The following is a 10,000-nucleotide window of genomic DNA, read 5'->3' on the forward strand; positions in this document are numbered from 1 at the left end:
CGCTCTCAGATCACAATCACACACGCACACGCACACGCACACGCACACGCACACGCACACGCGCACGCGCACACGCACACGCACACGCACACGCACACACGCACACGCACACACACGCACACGCACACGCACACGCACGCACGCACGCACGCACGCACGCACGCACGCACGCACGCACGCACGCACGCACGCACGCACGCACGCACGCACGCACACACACACATATACACACTCACACACAGACACACACTAACAGACACACACATTCACATTCAAATGCATACAATGTCTTTGTATGTGTGTGTGTGTGTGTGTTATTGTATGTGTGTGTGTGCGCTCGTGTGATATTCCTACCTCCCATAACACCAAATCAAACTGCATACCAAATAGACCAGGCCTATAGATCTCTCTCTCCCTCCCTCCATCTCTCTCTCTCCCTCCCTCCATCTCTCTCTCTCCCTCCCTCCATCTATCTCTCTCCCTCCCTCCATCTATCTCTTTTTCTCTCTATCTCCCTCCCTCCATCTCTCTATCTCCCTCCCTCCATCTCTCTCTCTCCCTCCCTCCATCTCTCTCTCTCCCTCCCTCCATCTCTCTCTCTCCCTCCCTCCATCTATCTCTCTCCCTCCCTCCATCTATCTCTCTCCCTCCCTCCATCTCTCTCTCTCCCTCCCTCCATCTCTCTCTCTCCCTCCCTCCATCTCTCTCTCTCCCTCCCTCCATCTATCTCTTATTCTCTCTCTCTCCCTCCCTCCATCTATCTCTTTTTCTCTCTCTCTCCCTCCCTCCATCTATCTCTTTTTCTCTCTCTCTCCCTCCCTCCATCTATCTCTTATTCTCTCTCTCTCCCTCCCTCCATCTATCTCTTATTCTCTCTCTCTCCCTCCCTCCATCTCTCTCTTATTCTCTTTCTCTCCCTCCCTCCATCTATCTCTTATTCTCTCTCTCTCCCTCCCTCCATCTATCTCTTATTCTCTCTCTCTCCCTCCCTCCATCTATCTCTTATTCTCTCTCTCTCCCTCCCTCCATCTCTCTCTTTTTCTCTCTCTCTCCCTCCCTCCATCTCTCTAGTTTTCTCTCTCTCTCCCTCCCTCCATCTCTCTCTTTTTCTCTCCCTCTCCCTCCCTCCATCTATCTCTTATTCTCTCTCTCTCCCTCCCTCCATCTATCTCTTATTCTCTCTCTCTCCCTCCCTCCATCTATCTCTTATTCTCTCTCTCTCCCTCCCTCCATCTATCTCTTATTCTCTCTCTCTCCCTCCCTCCATCTATCTCTTATTCTCTCTCTCTCCCTCCCTCCATCTATCTCTTATTCTCTCTCTCTCCCTCCCTCCATCTATCTCTTATTCTCTCTCTCTCCCTCCCTCCATCTATCTCTTATTCTCTCTCTCTCCCTCCCTCCATCTATCTCTTATTCTCTCTCTCTCCCTCCCTCCATCTATCTCTTATTCTCTCTCTCTCCCTCCCTCCATCTATCTCTTATTCTCTCTCTCTCCCTCCCTCCATCTATCTCTTATTCTCTCTCTCTCCCTCCCTCCATCTATCTCTTATTCTCTCTCTCTCCCTCCCTCCATCTATCTCTTATTCTCTCTCTCTCCCTCCCTCCATCTATCTCTTATTCTCTCTCTCTCCCTCCCTCCATCTCTCTCTTTTTCTCTTTCTCACCCTCCCTCCCTCTCTATAACTCTTCTCAGGCCAGAGGAGATGGAACCTTGATTAGCCCTACCTGTATAATATCATTTTTTTTTTCCAATACTTCATACGTACATTTCTTTGATGAGAGAGTCTATCCTCCCTGGCCTGGAGGATCAAACAGTGGTGCAGAGCTATTTGCTTTGGAAACCTAGTGTGTGTGTGTGAGTGTGTGTGTGCCAGTATGCTGGTATATCCAAAGTGCTTTGCTGTGACTACGCATTCATTGGCCAGGTTCACGCCAAACATGCTGGACACCATCTGAGCCGAGAAAATGTATCTTAGTCTCATCTGACCGAAGAATGTGCTCCCAATATTCATTAGGCGTCTTTTCACCTTCTTAAGAAAAGTTTAATCAGAGCAAGTAAGGGTGGCTCTGACTAGTGGTACTGTGGCTCGCTCTAGACCTCTTGTTCCCTACGAAAACTGTGTTTCTACTGGTTTTTAGTCTGCTAAAGATACTTCCTGTTTTCTTTTCCATCGTTGTGAAGTCGTTTGATCAGATTTAATAAGTTCCTCTGGCCATTCTTTTCCCTGTGGAGTCATGATTCAGACATGCGGATAGACACTGCCCAGAGGTCCAAGCAGATAGACACTGCCCAGAGGTCCAAGATTGAGAATGTTCTGGAGTTCACAGGTCATTCTATAACCAGGTGCATGCAATTAGGCTAATTGTTTGCCAGTGATCACAGATGTATTTACTTTTGTTGCTTTGAGATTCTACTTTTAGGCCTGTGTTTTCAATGCAGTCTTTCTAAAGTACTTGTTTTTGATCGTTCATAAGAGAACAATGCGTCTCTCTTCTTCGGATTATTTGTCATTTTAAGCGATACTGCACAGAGGTATACTCACGTCTGTTGTATACTGTACTGTATGTTTATCTTAGCAGCTAATTTGTTCATATTGACACACCTTAGCTACTGTAACTGTTAAGATAGCTCCGTGAGCTACTTAGATATCTCTGATTCGCTAGGTCGACTGGCAAGAGACGTTTACTATGACTGGGCCATAAATTAAGGCTCTACTTTAGTCCCTATGCTTTAAGTCTGTGCTGACTGCCTAGTGTCTCATGGAGGTTCAGCAGTCATTATTCTGTAACATGCTGTTAGTATTCTGAAACGTGCTGTTAATATTCTATGATGCCGCGTCCTAAGTGCGTCCTCACCGCGTCCTTATGGTGGACGCAACAGACTTTTGTTATACTTTTAACAGCCAATGGGGACTTCTACAGTTCTTTTTGTATATATTTGTTCATCTTGGCTGGCGTGTGTGGAAGCATAAGGGCACACACTTAACACTGACACCACGCCTTACATGTGATGCCCTATTATCATGTAAAATGTATCTATTTTACATTTATGGAACGTTTACTTATTTATCTATCTATGTCTCTTTACAAGTAATTGTAACCCCCCCCCCCCCTTTATTTCCCTTCTTTCCTACTGTGAGGCGCATTGTGTTACCTTTGCGTATGAAATGCGCCGTACAAATAAAGTTTGATTTTATTTGATTTGATTTACATTCCATCTCACACTCATTCATTAACCGTGGATCAAAATCTTACTGCTATTCCGTTGTCTTTACGTATAGAATATAATAATGTTTGACAGCGTACCTACCATGCTTGTTCCCCAAACAAGTTTGAATGAGTTATTGACGCCAATTATTCCTTTTCTGTATTAGGAAGTGCGTTCCTGGACTTATTTGAGACAGATACCTCCCCCCCACCCCCCGCCCTATCTTTCCAACCCAGGGCTCCAGTCTCCCTACAGGCAACCTCCCAGGTCTGTCCTTTTGTACTTTACGATACCACTCAATCAATTCAGCCAGTAACTGTCACACACACACACACACACACACACACACACACACACACACACAAACACACTTCAACACTCCTTCAAAGAGAGAGTCAGACTGGTGAGAAGTCACTCCAGGATTGCAGTGAGTTTGGAGAGTGCAATCTATTCATGTTTTTCTTTACCCTACACTTCTAAGAGATTAGACAGATCTGAACACCCTCGTGCCGCTGGAGGCATTCATGGAATCTCCCATTGGATGCTGTCTGATGCAATTCAGAATAATTGCCTTAACCTGTCAGTCTCTGGAGTCACTGGAGAATAGATCATTACAAACACAGGTAACACTTTATAATAACCCTCCGTAATAAACCATTTATGAAGCATTTGTTCATAGTTTGTTTATCATTTACAAATCGTTACCCCAACATTTACAAACCTTAGTAATGTATTTGTAAATGAGTAGTAATGTATTTATGAACCTGTTTTCTAATGATCTATAAGAGTTTTTTATAAGGACATTAGTTAGCAGTTTATAAATGAGTATTAATGTATTTACAAACATTTTTCAAATGCTTTTCTAATGATCTATAATATCATATATAAGAACATGAGTAAGCTGTTTTGAAATGAGTACAGATGTGTTTATGAACATGTTTCAAATGATTTTCTAACGACCTAAAAGATCATTTATAAGGACATTAGTAAGCTATTTGTAAACGAGTAGTCATGTGTGTATGAACATTTTTCAAACCATTTTCTAATTATTTATAAGATCATCAATAAGGTATATAATAATGGTCTGCTCACATTTTGTAAATAATTTACAAATGATTAAGCAAGCAAGTTTCAATGAGTTAGTAATGCTTCATAATATCCTTTATAAGGTATGTGCTGATGGTCTGCTCACCATTTATGAGTCATCATGAATAATCTTTGTCATGCATAAGCTATCGTCCAATTCATACGTGAAATAATATATGTGAGCACATGTAACACCTTAGTTTATGCTTAATATAGGTTTTTAGAAACCATTTACTTACCATTAGTAACGTGTTTCGCATGGGTTGATATGAAGTGGGCACTGTCTATACTTTATACGCATTTACAAATGGCCAGTAACTGAGGAACATACTATAGAAACCATTTACTAACCATTAGTAAAGTGTTTTGCATGGGTTAATATAAAGTTGCCACTGTCTATACTTTATAAGCATTTACAAAAGGCCCGTTACTGAGGAACATACACTATAGAAACCATTTACTTATCATTAGTAAAGTGTTATGCATGGGTTGATATAAAGTTGAGACTGTCTATACTTTATAAGCATTTACAAATGGCCTGTTACTGAGGGACATACCATTAGTCAACACTTCTGCAGCAACAACTCCAAAAACGACCTCAAACGTTAGATGGTTAAACATATCAATGGCAAAAACACACAACACAGCATCGAGGGAATGGAAAATTGGAAAACATTTATTTAAAAAACTACACTAACAATAAATTCACATTTAAACATGCATTCTAATATGCTAAACACAACAGCAACAATGGAACTTTAAATAAGGGGATCAGCTAGTTTTTTTTTTTAATTTATTGCCAAAAGTTTGCCAGACTCTTTATATGCTTTTAATTTGGTTACAATGCTTTCGTCCCCCTCTATGGCATCCTTACACCTCTGTGTAAAACTAGAGAGCTCCTCCGTGGAGGAAGAGTCAGAAGAAGAGTCGGATGACGCGTCGGAGGAATCAGGCCCTGACTTGGATGAAGCGCTTGAGTCGGTTTTCTGCGACTGACTTTTCTTCGCCTCTGGTGGACTGCCCTTGTCCTTTTTTCTTGCTGCTACAAACAGACAATGACAGAGGATGATTAGTGGAAAATATAGGCATGTGGGTGGCACACTAGTAAGTGTGATGGTCTTTGGAAGATAGTTTTCTGAGTTCAAACAAGAACAGGTCGATACAAACGTACGTGAGGAAATGACTAGTATGAAACCACTAGTGTCAATCAACAAAAACACGAAGAGAGTAATGCTAGCAGGAAAATACAATTATGCACTTACATAATCAGTAACGCATACAGCAACACAATGTTAACTTTATGTACTTAGCATTAGAGATTATAAGCACACGGTATTAGACCATGAGGGCACGTATGGGCTGGCACGAAAAGGTTTCAAGTTCCCAAGTGTATTGTCAAATATGGCAAATTGACTTACTCATAGCCAGTTGTTCCCTCAGGAAGTCACTCTCAAATAGTCATGTCTTTCAGCATCTCCTGCTGCCAGTCCAATTTCTGCCTGGCCATCTCCAGCTCATGGCGCAGTCTAGTTGACGTCAATTGGGCATTAGGAGCGAGTGTGGTCCTAGCTAAATGTTTGGGGGAAAGAATACAACTTTTCAATAAAAATGTTCACACCGCTAATTTCCAATAATCAGGTTAATCATATGCAAATTCAGCGAGAAGGGAAATAGTTTTGTTAGTCTAAGGTTACTAGCTACGAAGTGTAACAGGTGGAACCAACCATAGGAAAAAGTTATATTAAATGAAATGTATTATTTAATTAAAGCTTCAAACAATTATTTCACACTGAAACACTTTCCACCCTGTTCATGACAATATTCTTAACACAGATACCTGTCCTACTCACCGGTGAGTTCTTCTAACTGAAACAAGGCACAATAACCAGAACACAAAATATCATTGCCCCGTACCAACATGCACTAAATCCACTGTGTGTTAATAACACTAGCAACATACATTCATAAATGCAATAAACTTATATACATAAATGCAACAAAAGAACGTTTTGTCCATTAAACACATTACACAATCAAAATTCAAAGTTTTTCACATTCACTATGCTGTTCGTTGCACTGTTCTGTTCAACGTTTAGTTCAAAATGGTTGAGCCACGGTCATCAAAGTGTATGGAAATGTTCCCAAGATGCATATTACCGTCCCGGACACTTTGCAGCTCATTGACGATGTGGAGTCACAACGGGGAGGGTATTACTTACCACAACATCAATCTGTAGCGTGGGAGAGGGAGGGAGAGAGAGAGAGAGAGCAAGCGTGCTCCACGCACATCAGGGGCTGTAGTGGTGGAAACGGCTAGCTGTCCTCGTTCGTTGGCGTGGTGTAGTCTCCGATGTTGGCGACGAGCTAGTTTCTAAATATTAATACACTTTGCTAGCTAGCGAGGACATTCCGCCTCACACTACAACGTGCTATACTTCTTAGCAGTAACACCGGGCGATCTTCAGAGCTGGTGATGTAAATTCTTGCTTCCTCCACACGACCACTCTACCGTAGTTCATCTGTAACATCCGTAACACGGACACTAACAGACCTAACAAACTTCGAGCTAAACTTGCAATTAACTGACTTATCCTACCGTCACTCTTTTTCAATCACATGTGAGCTATCCGGGCGCCGCCATCTTCTCTCTTACATTCTCCGTTTGCCCCTTGTCCCGCGCTCTCCGCTCTCTCCATTGGCCCCTGCGATAACTTTGGGATATCAATCTCTGTTCCACACCCAATAGCACCACAGAACTTGACCATAGGTCCAGCCAATCAGTGACTGGAAAGTTGGTGCACTGGCCAATGGAGTGAGCGGAGAGGGCGGGACAAGGGGCAGACGGAGAATGTTAAGAGAGAAGAAGGCGGCGCCCGGATAGCTCACATGTGATTGAGAAAGAGTGACGGTAGGATAAGTCAGTTAATTGCAAGTTTAACTCCAAGTTTGTAAGGTCTGTTAGTGTCCGTGTTACGGATGAACTACGGTAGAGTGGCCGTGTGGAGGAAGCAAGAATTCACATCACCAGCTCTGAAGATCGCCCGGTGTTACTGCTAAGAAGTATAGCACGTTGTAGTGTGAGGTGGAATGTCCTCGCTAGCTAGCAAAGTGTATTAATATTTAGAAACTAGCTCGTCGCCAACATCGGAGACTACACCACGCCAACGAACGAGGACAGCTAGCCGTTTCCACCACTACAGCCCCTGATGTGCGTGGAGCACACTTGCTATCTCTCTCTCTCTCTCTCTCCCTCCCTCCCTCTCCCACGCTACTGATTGATGTTGTTGAGCTGCAAAGTGTACGGGACGGTAATATGCATCTTGGGAACATTTCCATACACTTTGATGACCGTGGCTCAACCATTTTGAACTAAACGTTGAACAGAACAGTGCAACGAACAGCATAGTGAATGTGAAAAACATTGAATTTTGATTGGGTAATGTGTTTAATGGACAAAACGTTCTTTTGTTGCATTTATGTATATAAGTTTATTGCATTTATGAATGTATGTTGCTAGTGTTATTAACACACAGTGGATTTAGTGCATGTTGGTACGGGGCAATGATATTTTGTGTTCTGGTTATTGTGCCTTTTGTTTCAGTTAGAAGAACTCACCGGTGAGTAGGACATGTTAAGAATATTGTCATGAACAGGGAGGAAAGTGTTTCAGTGTGAAATAATTGTTTGAAGCTTTAATTAAATAATACATTTCATTTAATATAACTCTTTCCTATGGTTGGTTCCACCTGTTACACTTCGTAGCTAGTAACCTTAGACTAACAAAACTATTTCCCTTCTCGCTGAATTTGCATATGATTAACCTGATTATTGGAAATTAGCGTTGTGAACATTTTTATTGAAAAGTTGTATTCTTTCCCCCAAACATTTAGCTAGGACCACACTCGCTCCTAATGCCCAATTGACGTCAACTAGACTGCGCCATGAGCTGGAGATGGCCAGGCAGAAATTGGACTGGCAGCAGGAGATGCTGAAAGACATGACTATTTGAGAGCGACTTCCTGAGGGAACAACTGGCTATGAGTAAGTCAATTTGCCATATTTGACAATACACTTGGGAACTTGAAACCTTTTCGTGCCAGCCCATACGTGCCCTCATGGTCTAATACCGTGTGCTTATAATCTCTAATGCTAAGTACATAAAGTTAACATTGTGTTGCCGTATGCGTTACTGATGATGTAAGTGCATAATTGTATTTTCCTGCTAGCATTACTCTCTTCGTGTTTTTGTTGATTGACACTAGTGGTTTCATACTAGTCATTTCCTCACGTACGTTTGCATCGACCTGTTCTAGTTTGAACTCAGAAAACTATCTTCCAAAGACCATCACACTTACTAGTGTGCCACCCACATGCCTATATTTTCCACTAATCATCCTCTGTCATTGTCTGTTTGTAGCAGCAAGAAAAAAGGACAAGGGCAGTCCACCAGAGGCGAAGAAAAGTCAGTCGCAGAAAACCGACTCAAGCGCTTCATCCAAGTCAGGGCCTGATTCCTCCGACGCGTCATCCGACTCTTCTTCCGACTCTTCCTCCACGGAGGAGCTCTCTAGTTTTACACAGAGGTGTAAGGATGCCATAGAGGGGGACGAAAGCATTGTAACCAAATTAAAAGCATATAAAGAGTCTGGCAAACTTTTGGCAATAAATAAAAAAAAAAACTAGCTGATCCCCTTATTTAAAGTTCCATTGTTGCTGTTGTGTTTAGCATATTAGAATGCATGTTTAAATGTGAATTTATTGTTAGTGTAGTTTTTTAAATAAATGTTTTCCAATTTTCCATTCCCTCGATGCTGTGTTGTGTGTTTTTGCCATTGACATGTTTAACCATCTAACGTTTGAGGTCATTTTTGGAGTTGTTGCTGCAGAAGTGTTGACTAATGGTATGTCCCTCAGTAACAGGCCATTTGTAAATGCTTATAAAGTATAGACAGTCTCAACTTTATATCAACCCATGCATAACACTTTACTAATGATAAGTAAATGGTTTCTATAGTGTATGTTCCTCAGTAACGGGCCTTTTGTAAATGCTTATAAAGTATAGACAGTGGCAACTTTATATTAACCCATGCAAAACACTTTACTAATGGTTAGTAAATGGTTTCTATAGTATGTTCCTCAGTTACTGGCCATTTGTAAATGCGTATAAAGTATAGACAGTGCCCACTTCATATCAACCCATGCGAAACACGTTACTAATGGTAAGTAAATGGTTTCTAAAAACCTATATTAAGCATAAACTAAGGTGTTACATGTGCTCACATATATTATTTCACGTATGAATTGGACGATAGCTTATGCATGACAAAGATTATTCATGATGACTCATAAATGGTGAGCAGACCATCAGCACATACCTTATAAAGGATATTATGAAGCATTACTAACTCATTGAAACTTGCTTGCTTAATCATTTGTAAATTATTTACAAAATGTGAGCAGACCATTATTATATACCTTATTGATGATCTTATAAATAATTAGAAAATGGTTTGAAAAATGTTCATACACACATGACTACTCGTTTACAAATAGCTTACTAATGTCCTTATAAATGATCTTTTAGATCGTTAGAAAATCATTTGAAACATGTTCATAAACACATCTGTACTCATTTCAAAACAGCTTACTCATGTCCTTATATATGATATTATAGATCATTAGAAAAGCATTTGAAAAATGTTTGTA

Source organism: Sprattus sprattus (assembly GCF_963457725.1).
Source record: "Sprattus sprattus genome assembly, chromosome: 16".
NCBI lineage: Eukaryota > Metazoa > Chordata > Actinopteri > Clupeiformes > Clupeidae > Sprattus > Sprattus sprattus.